General features: G+C 43.1%; 1 long non-coding RNA gene and 1 pseudogene across 1 annotated transcript in view; one reads left to right on the top strand and one right to left on the bottom strand.

Moving 5' to 3' along the window:
* The window catches only part of LOC140515964 (uncharacterized), a 105,252-nt gene extending 97,848 nt beyond the window's left edge, over nt 1-7,404 (top strand). Inside the window, exon 5 of the long non-coding RNA XR_011971222.1 lies at nt 1,482-7,404. This is a non-coding gene — a long non-coding RNA (uncharacterized lncRNA). The remainder of the gene's footprint in view (nt 1-1,481) is intronic.
* LOC140515963 (N-lysine methyltransferase KMT5A pseudogene) overlaps nt 1-20,362 on the bottom strand; it is a 137,325-nt pseudogene that overhangs the window by 100,410 nt on the left and 16,553 nt on the right.

The following is a 20,362-nucleotide window of genomic DNA, read 5'->3' as shown; positions in this document are numbered from 1 at the left end:
TACCACATCTTTCTCTCCCACTTGTCCATCTCATTTCTCTCTCCTCTCCTCTCCTCTCCTTTCCTCTCCTCTTCTCTCCTCTCCTCTCCCTCTCTCTTCTTTTCTTTCTCTATGATTCTCTCTCTCTCCTTCCTTTTCTCTCTCTCTCTACTCTCCTCCCCTTCTTGCCTCTCTTCCCTTCCTATCTCTCCTTCCTTCTTTTCTCTTTCACTCATCTCTCCTCCCTTCCTCTCCCTTTCTCTCTCTTCCTCTCTCTCTGTCTTTCTGTCTCTCTCCTCCCCCTCCTCTGACAGCACTGATCATCTGTACTACTCATCTGGCACTGAGCACATCCTGCCTTCTGGCATCTCATGCTATTGTCATACTGTTCCAGAATTTGTCATATGGATATCTTATTCCTCAGCTAAACTGTAACGTCCTTGAGTATAAGGATAAGCGTGTGACTGCTTTGTGTCAGCCACAGGGCCCAGCCTAGTGCTGTCTGAGTGCATGGGAGTTCATTGAGAAGTGGCATGGATTGACATTTCTCTCACTATGTAAGTTGGTAACATGCTTTCCTTTACAATCACCCTGCCAGGTGGGCAGTGCAAGTAGATTTTCTAGATGAGGAACCAGGATCAGAGAGAAAGCCTGCCTATCCTTCCTGCTGCCTCTTAGCCACCTGACCCTGTAGGCCCTATCTCTATGCCTCTGCCCCTGCATGTACCCACTCCTGTACCCATGTACCCTTGCCTGGGGGGTCCTCCCTTCTGACCTCTATCAAGTAAGTTATACCCTTAGTTTCTTTCAAAGTTCAGCTCAAGCACAATATCTTTGTTTGGGCCCATCTGAGGGCTGCAGGCACTGCCTCTCTCTTCCCCTTCCACAAATTTGGACTGCCTTTATTTTGCACGCATTTTTAAAATTTAAAATGCGTGCATGTTGTTTCCTGTGGTAGAATAAAAACTCCCTGAAGGCAGGATCTTTGTTTTTGTTTTTTGTCTTTGCATTTCCCACTCAGTGCCAGGCATATGTAGCTACTTAATAAATGTGTGCCAAATGATTGATCGATCCCTATGTCTTCCTCTATAGCAGTTTCCCCCAGTAGAAGAAAAGCTCTGGGAGGACCAAGATGGCTTATTTTTTGTCTTTGCTTCCCCAGCACAATGCTGGACACAGAATAGTTAGTTATCAAATGTTTACTGATTGGTTGGCTTGCCCAGATTCCCACAGTGTAGAAGTTCAGGTTGGCATCCAGTGTCTCCTGAATTCCAGGCCATTACATTCTCTACTACACTCGACTGTCTCTCCAGAAATAAATGAAGACATCTCCAATGAAAACAATTTGCCTAAAAAATAGTCACCATCATGGTCCAATTACAGACACAGTCTCGGTTGCACACAGATTCTCCCACTCAGTCTCGTGCCCTCATTCTCCCCCCTCCCCCTCAATCTCCCCTTCCTCTGCTTCATTTCTCCTTGTTTTGTTCTCTATTCCCTAGCCTGGAGACCCAAGCCCCAGTGACAGGATCTGTCACCGCCTAGCCTTGCCAGTCACGTCAAATGATCACACCACTTAATTGCCACCCCCTTCTCTCAGAAAAGCTATCTTCATTTCTAGTTCATGGAGCCTTTATCCCCTGAATCAAGATTCACCTACAGGAGGTGTTGACATCTCTGACCATGACCAGTGTTCCCATATGACAACCAGAGAATGAATATCCGTCTAGTCATCTAGTGAAGCCCAAAGGCAGAGAACCTTTTCAGTGACTTTTCGGTGGCATAGTAACCCACCAGACAGATGATGCTCGGAAACTATGTTTACTTTCTTCTACTATGTGATATAATGGAAGAGATGCTGGACTAGGAATCAGAAAGAAAACTGGGACACTAGACGCACCTGTACTACTCACTGGCTATCAAGTCATCAAGCATTTATTAAGTTCCTACTATGAGCCAGTCTGAGTCCTGGGGGACACAAAGAAAGACAAAATCAATCCCTGCCTTTGTGAAGCTTTTGATCTAATGCGAAAGACAGTACGTGCTGAAGTATATACAGACAAGCTATAGACAGTATACATAGGAGAAAATCTCAAGGGAGGTCTTCTTGCAGAAAGTGGGCTTTTAAGGAAGCCAGGAAGTAGAGGAAAGGAAGACATGGAGAGTGGACATGAAGTGTCTTGATCAAGGAATAACAAACAAGGAAGTCAATATGGTGGGACTGATGAGTATGTGGAGAGGAGTAGGGGATAAAAGAAGACTGGAAAGGTAGGAAGAGGCCAGATTATGAAAAGTTTTAAAAACCAAACAGACAATTTTATGTTTGATCCTGGATGGAGCCACTGGAATTTACTGAATGGTGTGTGTGTGTGTGTGTGTGTGTGTGTGTGTGTGTGGTGATATGCTCAGACCTGTGCTTTAGGAAGATTAATTTCCCAGCTGAATGGAAGATGAACTGAAGTGGGGAGAGACTTGAGGCCAGGAGACCCTTCAGCAGGTTATTACAATAGTCTAGGTATGAGGCAATGAGGGCCTGAACCAAGGTGGCAGCTGTGTGCATGGATAGAAGGGACTTGATATGAAAGTAGAAACAACAAGCCTTGGCAACAGGCTGGATATGTAAGCTGAGTCAAGGATGATATTAAGCTTGCAAGCCTGGGTGACTAGGAGGACGGTATCTGGGAGGATTGAAAGCAATAAAGAAATTGAGAAGGGGGAAGGGTTTGGGAGAAAAGATCCATTTGGGGTATGTTAAGTTGAAGGTGTCTATAGGAAATTGGTTCTGCTTGAGACTGGAAGTCAGTAAACTGGTTAGGGCTGGATCAATAGATCACAGAATCATTTGCAAAGTGATGGTAATTGAATCCATGGGAACTGATCAATTAGTCAAGCAAGGTAGTACAGCTATGTGAGTATGAGCAGGTCTCTTGACCTCTAGAAGAGGTTTCTTCATCTCAAAAGTGGAAATACTCATATCTGCAAAGCCTACCTCAATGCTTTTATCAGTCCTGAAGATGAATGGAGGTAATGTAACGTATATGAATTTCTTTGTGTACTATAAAGTTTGTTGTTCAGGCATTTTTCAGTTGCATCCTACTCATCACAACCCCATTTGGGGTTTTCTCGGCAAAGATGCTAGAGTGATTTTCCTTTTCCTTCTCCAGCTCATTTTACAGATGAAGAAACTGAGGCAAGCAGGGTGCAGTGACTTGCCTAGGATCACACAGCTAGAAAGTGTCTGAAGCCGGATTTGAACATATGGAAGATGAGTCTCCCTGACTCCAGGCCCAGCGCTCCATTGTGACTCCTAGCTGCCGTTACTACAGAGCACTAGATAAATATTAGCTATTATAATCTTTGTAGGATGACTTGTTGCCCCTTGGGCTTAGAATCCATTCCTGTGCATTTTCCCCTCTTCCCTTCCTTTGTACAATAGACCAAAAGAGTTTGGGGATTGGAAAACTGGGGGTCCCTAAACCCTGAGACATTTGGACAATTTCTGGTCAGCATCTAAACTGGATACAGTTTATCATTTGGAAATTAAGCAGGGATGGAAATTCTAACCATAAATCAAAGTAGGGTTTTTTACAGAGACCCTACTCTTAGTAAGAAGTAGAGGAGTTAGGAAAGACTATTTTATGTATCAAAGAGCCTGGAGACTGGGGTAAATGACCATTTGAGACAAGACTCAGGCAACATATAGACCATCTTTGTGGGAAGAAAATCTGTTAAAGGCTTTTCCCTAATCAAATACCTGGGTGGTATGTTAGTCTTTCTAAAAGAAAAAAAATCTATGGACTTTAAGCTAAAAGAGAGATCATGGAAGAGGTATGGGGAAGAAGTGTCTCTGCCTGGAAGTGAGTTGCAGGGAGCACAGCACCAGCAGAACACCATAAAGCAGTGGTTACATGAGACAAACTGGGATCAAGCTGCAAAGGAGAAGGGCAGGCAAATTACCACAAGACCTCAGTAGCCCTGCAGTACTAGAGGTGGGATTTGCCTCTCTGCTCATAACGCCTTGGCATATGTGTATGCCTTTCCATGCCTATGTCTTGGCTACATATGTGTTGCTCCACATGTATACCCTGTTCACACATGTTCTGTCCACACACATGTTCCATGTGCATGCCCACTTTTCCCACTGACAATGTTTATTGTGTAATGCTCTTCCCTAAATTTATGGAGAAAATTTTCTTAGTAAGCTATTTTATTAAATGCCTTTGTTTTGAACTAATTGTTCAAAGCTAACTAGGAAAAGGAAACATATCAGCATGGGATTGTAAGCAGATGTGGCCCCACAGAGTACCTTGAACTTGGGGTAGCCTCGTCCAGAGGACCTGCTGTGGAAGCTGGAGAGGTGCCTCCAAGTGACACATGCTCACGCTTTTTTTCTTTCTTCATTTTGGACTATTCCTCTAATTTCATCAGTGTAGGAAAGTCCCAGTGAGGAAATTCCCTCTACCAATTCAGATCAGCAATAGCTCTACAATTTATAGTCTAGTACTTGAGGGCACTGAGAGGTTAAGCGATTTACCTAGGGTCACGCAGCCAGGGTGTATCAGGGGTAGGATTTGAGCCCATGTTTTCTTGACATCAGGGCTAGCTTTCTATCCACTGTACCACTCTGTCTCTTTTGTAATATAGACACAGGTATAAATATGTAGAGGCAGCTAGTTGGCGAAGTAGATAGAGTAGTGAGTCTGGAGTCAGGAAGATTCCTTTTTGTAAGTTCAAATCTGGCTTCAGACACTAGCTGTGAGACCCTGGGAAAGTCACTTAACTCTGTTTGCCTCAGTATGTAAAGGGACAATCAGGTCCTAGAGTCAGGAAGACCTCAGTTCAAATCCAAGCTCAAATACTTACTGTGTGATCCTGGGCAAGTCACTTTGCCATGTTGCCTCAGTTTCCTCATCTTTCAGATGAACTGGAAAAGGAAATGACAAACCACTATAGCATCTTGGCCAAGAAAACCCCAAATGGAGTCACAAAAATTCAGACACAACTGATAAACGACTGAACTACATAGGAATAAGATAGGAATCTCTATTTGATGCAGCCCTCTGGTTTCACTGGAGAGGGGGAATTTTTAGAGTGAAAATTTTCTGCACTGATGCAAAGTGGCACACCCATGCCAGTGACTGCTTGGTCCCAAATGTTACTGGGAACAGATTAAAATGTAATTGGGAAATATTTAAGAAAACAAATAAAAATACAGTAGAACATAACTAATGTTAATATGTGGTTTTCTAAGTCAATGTATACAGCCTGTGGGGATCTTTCTATCTGATTCAGTGGTTATTTGAGTTTGACAGAAGTGACTTGCCCAGGGTCACAGAGCCAGGGTATGTCAGAGGAGGCATTTGAACCCAAATTTTTCTCACCTCAAGTCTAGTACACTATCCATTATGGCACGCTATCTCTCTCTGTAGCTAAAGATATAAATAATCTAGAGACAGATATTTGACTCGGACCTGTGATTTCATTGGAGTGGGAACATCCCCCATTTATGTAGCTTGGCAATTCACCTGTAATGTGTAGCCTTAGAGAGTTTCCTAGGACTCTGGGAAGTTAAGGGACTTGCCCAGGGTCACACAGCTAGTAAGTGTCTGAGGCCAGATTTGAACTAAGGTCTTCCTGATTTCAAGGTTGACTCTCTGTCCACTGCCTTAAAACTCTCATTAATAATAAACCACTGATAAGAACCCAACAAACAAATAAATAATAAACCAGGGCCTTTGGCTAACAGGCTACCAGAGCCTTGCCTTGGGTATCGACCGGATCCAAGTGTCCATTGTAAACAAGGTTTGGATTCTGCTAATATCAGAGGGGCAAGAGCTCTGAATGGGAAGGAGCAACAGTCACTGCTCATCTCTGGCTTTGGGTTGGTGTGATGTCTGCAGCGGCCATTGAATCACATCTGCTGTGACTCAGGGCAAGGGATTCGGGTGGAAGAGGTTGATCAAGGGAGCCCTGAATAGCTCGGGCCCAAGGCAGGAGGGACAAAGCAAAGCTGGCTAGCAGAGGTGCCTTTTCCCCAGCAGATGCTGTCCCTAATCAACAGTCTATCCTGCCTCCTGCTAAGCCACTATTGGGTTGAGGTTGATAATCTCAGCTCTCAGAGCTGCTGTGTTTGAGAACGAGTTGTACTTGGCAGCTTGCCACTGGAGTGAATAAGCTGACTCTTGTGGGACTCCAGAGAGGCCACAAACACTGCCGGTCACTTCCCACTAATGTGACAAAAGCAAAAAGAGATTGGAAATGTCTCTGTTGAGAGCAGCTGTTGAATGGAAATCAGTATGCAGCTTGGGTCCCTATTTACAAGGCAGATGTGTGAAGGGGGAATTGGACAACAATTGCCTCCTACCTTCCCCCTTCCTTCTCCCCTCCCTGCTTTTTTCCATTCCCCCTCATCAGGGCCCCCCAAACCACCCTCCACCCTGCCCTCTCCCCCTTGAAGGCAGACAAAAGAGAGCAGTGATATGTTTAGGTGGGGGACTTAATTTTTTCTGAACTTCCATCAAGTTGATGGATGACAGTGCTAGGATCCAGAATACTGGCTTCTTTAGCTTGGAGAGGAAAACCCCGGACTTCTCATCCATCTTGATACGGTGTGTGAAGCGTGGGGCCAACAAGGACCAAGGCATGTCTGCCCCCCTCTGACTTTCCCCAGCCCCCAGCCCTGTACCCAAGCTGTTGGAATCAGCTCCTTGCAAAGTGCCTGGAAATTCCTCCTTAGAGGAAACAAAATAGCATGTCCTCACCCCTGCCCAACACACACACACACACACACACACACGCACACACACACGCACACACATACACACACACACACATACACACACACACAGACAGAGGAGAGACAGAGACAGAGAGAGAGAGAAACTGCAGGATGGGTGTTGAAAAGTTGAAGAGAGAAATTACTGTCCTAAAGCTATCTCTTCCAAAGGTTCTTCCTCTCAAAGGTCAACCTACAAGCGTTTTAAAAGCCCATGCAAGATTCTCAGGGTACAAGAACAAAGACAAAACAATTCCTGTTCTCAAGGGGATGATGATCTATTCCAGGAGATAATCAACCGAAGTGCCTACTGTGTGTCAGACCCTGGACTAGGGGCAAAATGAAACAAAGACAGAATGAAACAGTCTCTGCCTTGAAGAAGCGTACATCCTATAGGGAGAGTCACCATATAGGGGGAGACAGCTCAATGAATCAATAAGTATTTATTCTGTGTTAACTGGGCGCTAGGCACTGAGGGTACAAATACAAAAAAGGAAATGGACCCTGTCTTCAAGGAGATGACAATTGATAACATGTAAACATATGAGCATATATAGGATATGGGCACATTGATGCAAAGTGATTTGGGGAGGAAGACAACTGGGGGCTGGGGTGGGGATCCATAAAGACTTCATGTACGAGGGCGCCTTGAGTTGGGCTTTGAAGGAAGCTAAGGACCCTAAAAGGTAGAAGTGAGGAAGGAGGGCATTGTAGGTGGAGGCGGGGACAACTGTCAGGACAAAGATATGGAGGGGAGGGGAGAGAGAGAGAGAGAGAGAGAGAGAGAGAGAGAGAGAGAGAGAGAGAGAGAGAGAGAGAGAGAGAGAGGTGTGGGGAGCAGTAAGAAGATCAGTTTGGCTAGACAGAAGAATGTGTGAAGGGGAGAAATATGTAATAAGCCTAGTAAGGTCAGCTGGGGCCAGGTGACTTAGGGTTTGAAATGCCAAACAGAGAACTTCATAGGTGAAGCTTGAGCTGGTAGCCATGGGAGTTTATCCAACAGACAGCATCAGAGATATGCTTTAGGACTACTGATTCATCTAGCAATTGATCAACAAGTGGTTAGTAAGCCCCTACTGTGTGCCAGGCACTGTGCTAAGAGCCAAGGAAACAAAGTCAAAAGTGAACCAATCTCTGATCTAAAGGAGCTTTCTCCCTCTCACCTGTCACTTAAGCATTGGCATGGAGGCTGGAGAAGGGAGAGACGAGAGTCAGGGAGACCTGTTAAGAAGTTATTGCCATAGTCCAGGAGAGAAGTGATGAGCTGATGAATCTGTCAGAGTAGCGACTTGAATTTAATTCAGCAAGTATTTATTAAGTACTGACTGTGTGCAGAGCACCACGCTCAGCACTACTTACCATCTAACAAGAGGGTTCAGACATGAATGTGAAATATCTAGATACAGGTTAATAAAATGTCCAGAGAGGCCGGGGAGAACAGCTTGGGAGGTGCAAGGTTGCTTCTAGCTGGGAGGAAGGAATCAGGGGGAGCTACAGAGGAGGAACACAAGGATGTCAAGAGGTAGATATGGAGAGTGGAGATACAGGCATGGGGAACAGCACGCACAAGAACATGAAGTTGGGGAGAAGGGAGGAAAAGATCCAAGAAGAGTGAGTAGAACAGGTGTGGTAGGAATGTAGAGCATGCTCATGGGAAGAGGCTGGAATTCTCTCTTAGTCACCTTTGACAATTTACTCTTCTTCATCCTCTAAACTCAATCGATCGCCAACTCTTGTGTATTCTACCCAGAGGGATTCTGATAATGTTTAACAATCGGCTTCATTTTTCTTCCCCTTCTCCCAATGTATGCAAGACAAACTTTTCAGTTTAATTTGCATTGCTAATATTATCTCCATCAGTTTCTTAAGTCTGGACAATCAAGAAACTAATAAATCAAACCCTGATTTGTGGCATTTGTCAATTTCTGAGGTGTAGATGCTTACACTGAAAATTTAACAATTGGTTCTCATGAGCTGGCATGGGATGGCTCCAGCATATCCTTGGTCTTAGCTCCAAGACAAATCTCACATCTAACCTCTTTTCTTCACTTACATGGCTACCATGTTGGTTCAGACTCTCCTCAGGTCTTGCCCAGACTATTTCAATAGCCTTTCCCTAGCTGGGCTCTCTGGTTCCAGCTTCCACAGTATATTGAAAAGAACCCCGAACTGAGAATCAGTGGACCTGAACTTAAATCCCACCTCTGCCTCAGTTTCTTCATCTATAAAAGTGAGGGAGTTGGACTTGATGAACTCTGAAGTCTTTCCCAGCTCTAGATCGTCAAACCTATGGTCCTCTACACAAGTGCCAAAATAACTGGGCCAAAGTGACTATGCTACTCCCTTCACTGGCTTCATGGCCTAAGTCACGGGATCCTCAGCTTAGCATTTAAAGTCCTTCACAATCTGGCTCCCATCTACTTTCCACACTTATTTTACTGTACTCCCCATTTGCACACTTTTCTAGTCAAACTGAGCTATTAGAAATCCCCCGAACTTGGTTTTCCATCTCTCATCTCTGTGTCTCTGCACAGGTTGGCCTCAATGCCTACAATAATCTTTCTTCTCATTTTCACCTTCTCTTTCTTCAAGGCTTAGGTCAGGTGCTGCCTCCCTTTTGAGACCTTTCCCATCTTCACCTCTCCTCCTGTTCTCCCTCACTCTCCCTCCCCCACTTTGTCTCTCCTCCATCAAATTACTTTGTCTATATCTCTATCTCTCCCTGTCTCTCTGTCTCTGTCTCTCTCTTTCCATCAAATCACTTTGTATCTACTTATCTGTGTACACATTAGAACCTCTCTCCTTCTTCTTGAGGGCAGTTACTATTTCATTTCTGTCTTTGGCTTCCCAACACCTTGGACAGGGCCTGGTCTGGAGCATGAGCTTAATCAATGATTATTAAATTGAGTTCATCGAATCATTGGTCCCTAGAGCTGGAAAGGACCACAGAGACCATTGAGTTAGAGCTGAGGAAATGAGGACTTGGGGAGGAAAAGTGCTTTGCTCAAATGTTTGCCATGGGATTTGAACCCATGTCTTTCTGACTTTGAGTCCAGAGTTTTATTTCCCATGTCACATTGCCTCTCTAACAACCTTGCTTAGCAGAGGATGGCTTTAATCCCTCAAACTCTGGGTTATGGACCCGGCAAGTTTCTGCCATGAGTGCAACCTATTCTAGAAGAGAAAGTCAGAATCATAGCATCTCAGAGGTGGGAAGTACTCATCCATACCTGGACTAGAATCCCTTCAACTTAGAGCATCCACAAGCTTTCCCCCTTCTCCTACCGCCTCACTGTCTCGTTCATTCAAGAATCAGTTCAAGCACCGTCTTCTACTTGGTCTTTACCAATCCTCCCTATTGCTAGTGTCCCCTTTCCCAATTACCTGGTATTTATTTGTATCTATTCTCTTTATGTTGGTTCTGTATATATTTATGTATGTGTAATGGGGGGGATTGGCTAGCAAGGCCCCATGTGCTGAGCCAGGAATGACAACTCTGAATGTGCTCTAAGGACTGGGCCCTCCCTGATCAGTCTTCCCATTGCATATATACTGCTTGTCTTCCTCTCTCACTTATTAGCTCTTGGAGAGTAGGAGGGGTTGTTTTATTCTTTGCCTTTGTATTTCCAATACCTGCCACCCCCAGTGCTTCTTGGGCCATCTCCAGTCATCCTGATTGATATCTGGCCACTGGACCAGATAGCTCCAGAGGAGAAAGTGAGGCACAGCCCTGCCTCACTTAAATCCAGTTCATTTGCATGTCATGACAGCACCTCCCTGATGTCATGATCCTCTGAGCACAAAGGACAAATAACAAGCAACAGCAACCAATGCCTGCCAAGTAACGGATAGGTAGTTATGAAGGAAATAAACATTGATGAAGCAGGTACTATGCTAAGTGCTTTATAAATATTACCTCACTTGAGCCTCACAACAACCCTAGAAGGTAGGTGCTATTATTATTACCATTTTACAGATGAGGAAACTGAGGCAGACAGAGGTTAAATGATTTGTTCAAGGTGCTACAGCTGGTAAATATCTGAGGGTACTTTCGAATTCAGGCCTTCCTGATTCCAGGTTCAGTGAATGCTTGTAGATTGATGAGTTTTCTCTCTTCCTGGCTGGAAAGTCCCAGTTCTTTCAACCATTCCTCACAGGGTCTTGTCTCCCACCATGCTGGTCATCTTCCCACATGTTAATCTTTCAGTACCCACCACTGGAGAACAGAGCCACTTTACAATTTAGTGGGTGGTCTTTGAGAACTACTGGAGCAGAAAGTTCCTGATCCTTTGGCCAACCTGGTGAGAATCCTCTCCGAATTTAAATAGGCTGGTCTTTGGAAAAGAAACAGCCAGACCATCAGCAGGTTCACACTTGGAGCCTTTGGTCAGTCGGTGTGCTGCTGGCATACGTAGCCTTCAAGAACCCAGGCTCGCCTCCATACCACAATAGGGCACAGAGTCGTGCTTTAGTTTGTCAATGCCATTCCCACAAAGTGCTGCTGTGGGTTCCAAACTCACAGTGGAGTCTGATCAGGGCAGAATCTCTGAATTAGGCTTCTAACTTGGAATTTGGATTGGAAGGGACAGAGGTGAGGAGAAATTGCATTCCAGCTTGGAAATGGAATGCTGTTTTTGAAGAATAGAAAACGGGCCAGTTTGGGGAGAACATGGAAGGGGTGTCATCCACCATGATTGCAAAGGTAGGCTGGGGCCTGAGGGGAGGATGGATCCCCCTGCCTCCATTTAAGGAGGCCACCTTAGCCTGCTATCTCTTCACTTTCCACTTGGATGGACTTTGGAAGTCTCCAACATGCCCACACTCCACAGTGCCTTCCCTTTCCTTCCACCATGCCCATTTTCCAGCTTTCTTTTCTGGATCATCCCCACCATTAGATTGTAAGCTCCTTAAGGACGACGACTGTCTTTCTTTTTTGTGTTTGTAACCCCATCACGTAACACAGTGTCTGGCACATAGTAGGCACTTAATAAGTATTTATTGATTGGCTGACTGTTGGACTTTAAATGGGAAGCAGAGAGGTTTGTAGTTTGTCCTATAGGCAACAAGGAGCCACTGGAGGCTTTTAAGCAGAGGAGTGGCAAGTCAGCATAGAGATGATCACTGAGCACAGAGAAGGTCACTTAGAGAAAGAAGAGGAGGAGGAGGAGGGGAGAAGAGGAAAAGAGGGAAAGGGAGAGGAGGGGAGTGGAGAAAAGAGAGAAGAGGAGGGTTGGGAAGAGGCTAGGTTAAAGAACGAGACTATCCAGTGAGGATGGACTCGGGTCCCTGGCTCTTGATAGCTGACACACCTGTGCATCAGCACAAACCCTCAGGGACCCTGTCAGCCTGGAGATGGTAGCCATGGAGATGCAGGGGTAAGAGCTCTCAGCCTGAGAGAGGGAAAATGCAGCCATTCAGCCTAGATTCTTTTCAGGCTTAATGAAATGGCTTTATACCCAGAGAGGTTTGAAAGCATACCGATCTGTTTTATTGAGCCCTGCCCTTTTATAGGCTAATTGCCCCAGGAGTACAGTCTTAAGGTGAACAAATGCTCTCTCTGGGGGAGGGAGGCTCCCAACTCATCTCCACAGCACCAGGTGGGCAAACCAGGAAGCCCAGATCCAGTGGGTTTGGGCTCTCCATTTATTCCCCATAGGCAGGGTTAGGGGTGCAGCCTGCCAAAGTCAGGGTATCACCAATCCTGACAGCGTGAAACTACTTCATTGCACACTACTGGTCACGTCTAAGTTCTATGCTAATTGCTGGCAGGCTGGCCGTGTGGAGCCACATCTGGCTGCACCCGATAAGAAACTCACAGGCGTGGATGCTTGTGTCAAGCCCAAAATGGAGTTACTTATGCTAAGCTAGGCTTGTGGCCTACTCCCAGGAAAAGGAGTTAGAAGCACCATCATTTAGGCATTATTTAGGGGCTGTAGCTTGGGTAATGAAAAAGCTTCAGGGTCAGTCCTAGTACAGATAGTGCAGAGGGGGAAGTGGCAAGACCTCTTGGCCTCAGAGATGGCAAAAGCCAGGGGGAGTGGTAAAACTCCTGGACCCGACTTCCTGGATTGGGGAGGCACCTGGTGGGTGCTCAATTCTTGAGCCTAGACTCCTGGAAAGAAAGGAGCATAATCAGATAGCTCCAGAACTGGAAGGAGAGAATGAGGATACGAAGAGCAAGCCTAGTCTCTGGCCTTTGCTGCTACCATGAGTAGTGGGATCTCTGGACAGTCAGGGAAGGCCTGTAGTTGAGCAAATCCAAGTGTGTTTCATTTTGGTGGGAACTTCAACAACAGGGTGGTAGACTACTGTCCGGGGCCCTGACTGTGGAGGTGTGGTACCCTGGTGAGGGAAAAGGCATCTGGACTGGTTATGGACTTTGGGATGAGTCCTTTGCTTTATGCATTGAAATAAAGGCTATTTTGGATTTTATTGATGTTGCTAACTGGAGTACTCCCAAGGAGGACTGAAGCCCTTTTTATCCACATTTGTGGAGCCTCAGACACCTATCAGTTTCTGAGGTTTGCAGAGAAAACCTGGAGTGGAGGCACAAGTCAAAGAATGATTTGTGGAAAACACTCCAGGATGAAATCCAATTCATGTCTAAGTAGAGCTGGAGCTATGGACCATGGACTACAGGGAAGTCTAGGACCTCTAGACCAAATAGTGAAGGATAAAGACTTTGCTCTACCTTTGTGTCTTTACTTACCCTCAGTCTCAGTGCTCCCCTACCTTTATTTGAGAGAATTCAGGTCTGAAAGAAAATTATTTTTTAATAATTTAATTGATTCATCAACTTGTTGGCTATATATATGTATAGGCCATAGCAACTGATGAAACAAAAAACAAACAATAAAAAAACCAACAACATAACTAAAAATGGTCCTCAGCCTTGTATAATCACCTTCTGCTTCCACAATGATGGTTGAATGTCAGACAAAATGGTAGAGATACTGAGAATCACATTGTTTTTGAACCATCGCTAATTACTTGATTATTAGCACTCTAAACTTGAAATTTTTTTTATGATCAATAAATTAGAAGTCTATTGAAAGGGCTAAACCATATCAAAATTGATATTGTCCTAATGAACAAAATCATAAGACAAAAGGGAGTTGTAGCTAAATGGAAGGCTCTCTGGAGTTTTCTTTGGAAAGGCAAACAGAGGGAGTGGAAAAGATGACCCAGAGAAAGGTTAAAACCCAGCTCTTTCTACTTCTCCCCCAAAACAATCAGAAGTGTGTGAAATGAAAAACTTACAATGAATTGATTAATTAATCCCCACAGACCAATAAAATAAAATTACATCTCTGAGAATATACATGAATAAAATAGAAAACTAGAGGATTAACTAGTTGAGTTTGCAATCAAACAAAATCTAGAGAATCAACAAAGAAACAAATGGGAAATAAGCACATGCAAAAAAAGATCTTGACATGTAGAAGAGAAATTAATAAAATGGAAAACAAAAAAGATGTAGAAATGATAAAGCTAGGAGTTGGTTCTTTGAAATTCCCAAGAAAATTGATAACACTCTAGCTGAATGTATTTTTAAAAATAGGAAAATCGAATTACCAAAAAGTAAAATGAACAATGTGAAATCACAATAAAGAAATAAAAAGAATTATTGGAATTCACTATGCATAATTAAATGCTGGTAAAACTGAGAATTTAAATGACACAGATGATTACCTAAAATATAAAATACTCATGTTAACGGAATAAAAAACTCAGATCTTAAATAACCCAATCTCAGAAAATGAAATTGAACAAATCCCAAAGCTGCTACCACCATATGAAAACAAAACCAAACAAACTAAACTAAATTCTGGGACTCACAGATTTGTAGGTGAATTCCATCAAATGTTTAAAAAGTAATTAAAGCTCTGCCATACCAATTATTCTCAAACATTAGGGGAAAAAGTCATACTACAAACTCCTTTTCTGAACCAAATCTAATTCTGATACTAAAACTATGGAGGAATGAAGCAAATAAAGGGAACACTAGATTAATAATCCCTGATAAAGATTAATGCAAAAATTAAATAAAAATCCAATCAGAAAGACTACAGTAACGTATAGACAAAATTATTCACTAATGATGATGTTGGATATGAGGGATGAAAGGATGTTTCACCACCAGTTAAACAATTGACATAAATATTAATATTAAAAGTAAAAATGACACAAACCACATGATTATATCCATATATACAGAAAAAAACCTTTGATGACATGCAACATTAATTTATGTTCAAAATCCTAAAAGGCATAGATATAGAAGAGTTGTTTTTCAAAAAGGACATGAAACCCCAAACTAGCATTATTTACAATGGAGAAATGGTGTAACATTTCTCAGGAAATATCAGATTAAACTGAGGAAGCTCCCTCTACTACTATTTGACATAGCTCTAGAAATACTAACAAAAGCCATCAAATGAGATATAGGAATTCAAGGAATGAACATTGGCAAAATGGAGAAAAATTATTCCTCTTCATGAACAAAATGATGATTTACTTAGAAAACCCTAGAGAATCATCAAAGAAACTACTTGAGGCAATTAATATCTTTGATGAAGTAGTAATATTCTACTAGACAGGAACTGGCTCATATCTAGGTCTTCACAGATGTGGAGTAGTGTATTACTACAAAATCAATCCACAAAATGTCAGCATCTCTATATAGCAATAACCAAATCTAGAGGGAAATAATAGAAAGGGAAATCACATTCAAAATGATTACAAAATGTGTAAGGTATCTGGAAGTCCATCTACCAATGCATTCTTAAGACATACAAAGGCAATTAAAAACCATTCTTTAAAGAAATAAAGGAAGACAAATATCTAGAAATCTATTCAATTCACGTGATTGGATGACACCAATACAATAAAAAGAATGATACCGCTTAAGTTAGAGATTCAGCACTCCACCAGTCAGACTAACAAGGGGTTACTTTGTAGAACTAGACAAAATAATAGTAAAGTTCATTTAAAGGAACAAAAACGTCTAAGGTCTCAAGGGAAATGATGGAAAAAGGTAGGAATGAAGGGGGAATAGTACTTCCTGGCTTCAAGTTATACTATAATATGGTAGTAATTAAAATTATTTGGTACTGGTTAAAAAATAGAAATGTAGATCAGTAGAAAAGACTAGCTAATCAAGAATTAGAAACAATTGAACTCATTAGTTCAGTATTCAATAAACTTGAAAATATAAATTACTTGGGGAAGGACTTCATATTTTACAAGAACTGCTGGGATATCTGGAAAACAATTTGGTGAAAAATAGGTTTAGATCAGCATTTTACACCTTATTCCACATGTTCCAACTCAACTTAAATATGAAAGGTCACATCGTAAAAAAAAAAAAAAATGGGAGGAAAATGATTGGAATGGTTGGTTTCACAGTCATGGCTAAAGGGAGAATTCTTAACCAAATAAGGAATAAATGAAATCACAAACCATAAAATAGACAATTTTAATGACATTGAAATGAAAAAAGTTTTGTACAAACAAAATTAACAAAGTTAAAAGAAGTAAAACTGTAGACTGGAAGAAAAACCCAATTTGCCAAAACAAATATTCCTGATATGAGACTGATATCCAAAAGATACAGGCATTAGCACAAATACGCAACACCAATTCTCCATTGGTGGTGGTTGTGGGGTGGATTTCAAAGATATGAACAGTTTTCAAAAGAAGAATTACAAGCTATCACTTATATGAAAGATGGCTCCAAATCACTAAGAAGAGAAATGCAAATCAAAACAATTCACTCATATTGAGTAAATGGACAAGGAAGACAAAATCTAGAAAGCCAACGTTCGAATGGCTCTTGATGATACCTACATTAATGCATTCACTATTGGACGGATTGATGAATAGGGGAAACCATTCTGGAAAGCAATGGGAAATTATGCAAAAACAGTGACTAAAATGTAAAAATATATAAAAAAGTGATTCTTGGAATCATAGAGGAGGCCAAAGACAGAAAGATCTCACGTATACCAAGATATTCACAGTTGCACATTTTTTGGTTGTGGTGACAAAGAAATGGGTTATCAAATTTTGATGCATGAATAGAAAATTTCTATACCATAAGAAACAGTAAATATGAAGAATTCAGAGAATCATGGGAAAATTCCATGAACTGAGGCAGTGAAGCACAAAAAAAAAAATAGAACAAAACTGAAAGCTTTTTAGCTCCAATAACTAGGTTATAGTGGTGAACAAGCTTTCTCACCAAGAAAGGGCATGTACCCTCAGCTCCTCCATCTGGTGGCAGGGCACCAGGACACCAGGTACAACTTCTCAGAATATTCCATTAATGATTGACTATGAGACTAGCAACCAGACAGACAGCACAATTTAGCAGAAGTCTCAGAAAACCTCCTGATTTGTTACACTATTTATTTGGGTTGAAGGGGATATGCTTATTACCCGGGCTTTCTTAAGTATATGCCTTTCTTTTGTTCCCTTCTTTCTTTTTTTTAAAAATCAGTGTCTTTCAAGTATCATATGCAATGGGGATACACTAAATATTACAGGGGTGGGGAACCTGCAGCTTCGAGGTCACATGTGGCCCTCTAGGTCCTCTAGTGTGGCCCTTTATGGAATCCAAACTTCACAGAACAAATGCCCTTAATTAAAGGATTTGTTCTGTGAAGCTGGAATTCAGTCAAAAGGCCACACCTGAGAATCTAGAAGGCCACAGGTTCCCCACTCTTAGACAACCTTTCTCAATAAATACAAAAGTAAAGAAAGAATGCCCAAATGTTAGGGATGCCAACAATACCCGCCTACTCCAATCAGACTTGGATGGTTCTGAAAAGACAAGGCTCCCTTTCTTGGGTGGTAGATTTGCTGGCTCTAGTATATCTCCCCCAGATAGCTCACTCTTGCAGGCATGGTTGAGGTATCTCTGAGGCACAGAGGTTTCCAGCATCCAATGCTATTCTATTCCATTGAAGGCCCATTAAAGGGGTGGGGAGAGGGTAGGTTCTTTCCAGTATGACTAAACATTTGCTTTCCCATAGAGATAACACGTAACTCTCCCACTGGTCTCAAGGAGTTTAATACCTGGCTTACTATCTTCCTCTGCTCTTTAATTGGGTTGAGTGGTCCTAAAGAAGAATGTCCAAGGATGAGTATATCACCTTCGCCAGGGACTAGGCCAGACACATGGATTCTAGAAGTCTTGAATGTGGAGGGCAGGTGTTTGGTCTAGTGAGGAGAGTGTGGGTTCATGTGGGGTAGTGGTGGTAAGCAGATGGGGGGATGGTCTGGGTAGGGGGCTTGATGGTATGTGAAATTAAAGCATAGTCTGATACCTGGGTCTAGCTGATAGGTATAGTGGGCTAAATGGGCTATATTGTATACACTTTATCCTCAATCAATGGGCTCTGGCCCTAGGGAGAGCATAAGCACCCATCCACAACTATCCATCCAGTCTCTCCATTTTGCAGCCTTGGCTTTATGCCTGGTTTTCCATGTTCCTTTTACCACATATCAAATCAGTTTTCAAATTTCTGCCATTTTTACCTCTAATATCTAATATCTATCAAATCTATTCTCTTCTTACTACTCATGTATCTACCATCTCACCTGGACAATGGCCTCCTCATAGGTTTCCCCAATTCAAATCCATTCTTCACAAAGTTACCAAAGGACTTTTTAAAAAGTGAAATGTAGGGCATGTGGGTGTTATGTCCATGTAGGTTATGTGTGTCCACATTGATTTGTCTATATGTGATTCACAGGGAGCTGTGAATAGATCTCTATAGGATCTCCTTTGAGGGGAGCCTCTGATTCCTGGAGAGAGAGGGAGGGAGGGAGAGAGAGAAAGAGAGAGAGAGAGAGAGAGAAAGAGAGAGAGAGAGACAGACAGACAGACAGACAGACTCTGATTTCATCCAAGGGGAAATTCCCCAAAGTCTTGAAAGTGATAAACTGGGGATAGGAGTATGACCAAGGCACAGTCTCCTCTGTACATCAGCTTATTCCTTGGGATGTGATATAAAGGATGGTGTTTCCCATTTAGGATGGAGAAGCTTTCCAAGGAAGAAGGAAAGATGAGCAGCTCCAGCTTCTTCTCTGTGTTAGCCAGAAGGTCAGGGAGGGGACACACAGTCCCAGCTCTCTACTACAGATGATACCTGATACAGATGGGTACGCAACAAGAAAAGTCAATGTGTCTGTCATTCAGGCACAGGTGATAATTGAATTGTGGGGGACAAATGACCAGTTGTTCCCTGTTTTTGTTCACCAGAAACCAGGGCTGGAGGAGCAGCCACCACATAGCTGCTAATCTCCCTTGTTGACACCTCCAAGTTTGGTCAATTGATTAATTTGACGCAGGAACAGGTGTCCAGAAGATACTGCTAATCTCTCTCATTGATATCTTTTGAATTCTGGCCTTCTCCCTGGGGATCATCTAACATAGGGAGGGCACAGCGTGCCTCTCTATAACCTATCATCCAAGATGGGGAAAGGTCTCCCATAATCAGGGAGATGAGTAAAGGACTAAAGATGGAGGCTTAAGGGGTTTCTGACATTGGTGGGTTTGACATGGGACCATTCTCCTATAGAGATTATAGGAAGGAACTGGGCATGTTTACCTGAAGAAGAGAAGTCTTATTGTCCTCAAATATATGAAAGGCTGTCAAGTGAAAGAGGGGATAGATGTGTCTTCTTGGCCCTGGAGGACAGAACCAGGAGGGATGGGGAGAAGTTGGCAAGAGGCAAACTTAGACTTGATGTCAGGGGAAATGTCCTTCCAGTTAGGCTGCCCCCAAGTGGAATGGCTGCCCTCTGTGGGGGCCATCTTTAAGCATAGGGTTATCCAATGTGTTGTAGATGGATCTCTTGTTCAGGCATGGGCTGGGCTAGGCAGCTACTGTGGTCCCCTCTCACCCTGCAGGTCAGGAATTCTGGAATGATCTCAAAGTATCCTGTGGGGCTCCTTCCCTCCCTCTCCTATGTTTCTCTTCTCTCATTTTCCCTCACACTGCTCTTTCTCCTCCAGTCACTCAACTTCCCAACCTCAGTGTGATCCTTAAGGTTTCCTCCACATCTCACCAGGTACTGGGCTTTCTGATGATGCCACCTCCAACCAGGATGGCTCTCACACACACTCACAGGACCACCACTATAGTGCAGGTCCCTGCCCTCTCTTACCTGGAGTATGGTCAGAGACTCCTAATTGGTCTCCACTTTCTCTAATCCGCACAGTCACCAGAATAGTCCTACTAAGGTGCAGATTTGGCTATGTCATTTCCTTGCTCCAAAAATCCTCAATGACTCCCTATTATCCTTGCATCTTTTATATTCTGTTGTAGTTCTAGGATAAACTATGAGACCCATGGTCTGACAGCAGGGCGGTAAACTGGTTAGAGAGATGGCCTCAAAGCTAGGAAGACCTGGTTTCTAGTCCCTCCTCTGACTGAGGCTGTCTAGGTGACCCTGTCCAAGTCCCCTCACCTCTCACTGCTATGGGCAACTCTCTAAGACTACAAGATGCCAAGAGGGTGCCAGTACCCCCTGGTAGAGGCAGTTTCCTCATCTGTGGGGCTCCCAGGGGTGATAGGAAGCATCAAGGATGATCCTAAT

This window comes from Notamacropus eugenii, chromosome X (assembly GCF_028372415.1).
Source record: "Notamacropus eugenii isolate mMacEug1 chromosome X, mMacEug1.pri_v2, whole genome shotgun sequence".
NCBI classification, from domain to species: Eukaryota; Metazoa; Chordata; class Mammalia; order Diprotodontia; family Macropodidae; genus Notamacropus; species Notamacropus eugenii.
The sequence above is the reverse complement of the archived record's forward strand: the minus strand, read 5'-3'. Positions and strand labels throughout refer to the sequence as shown.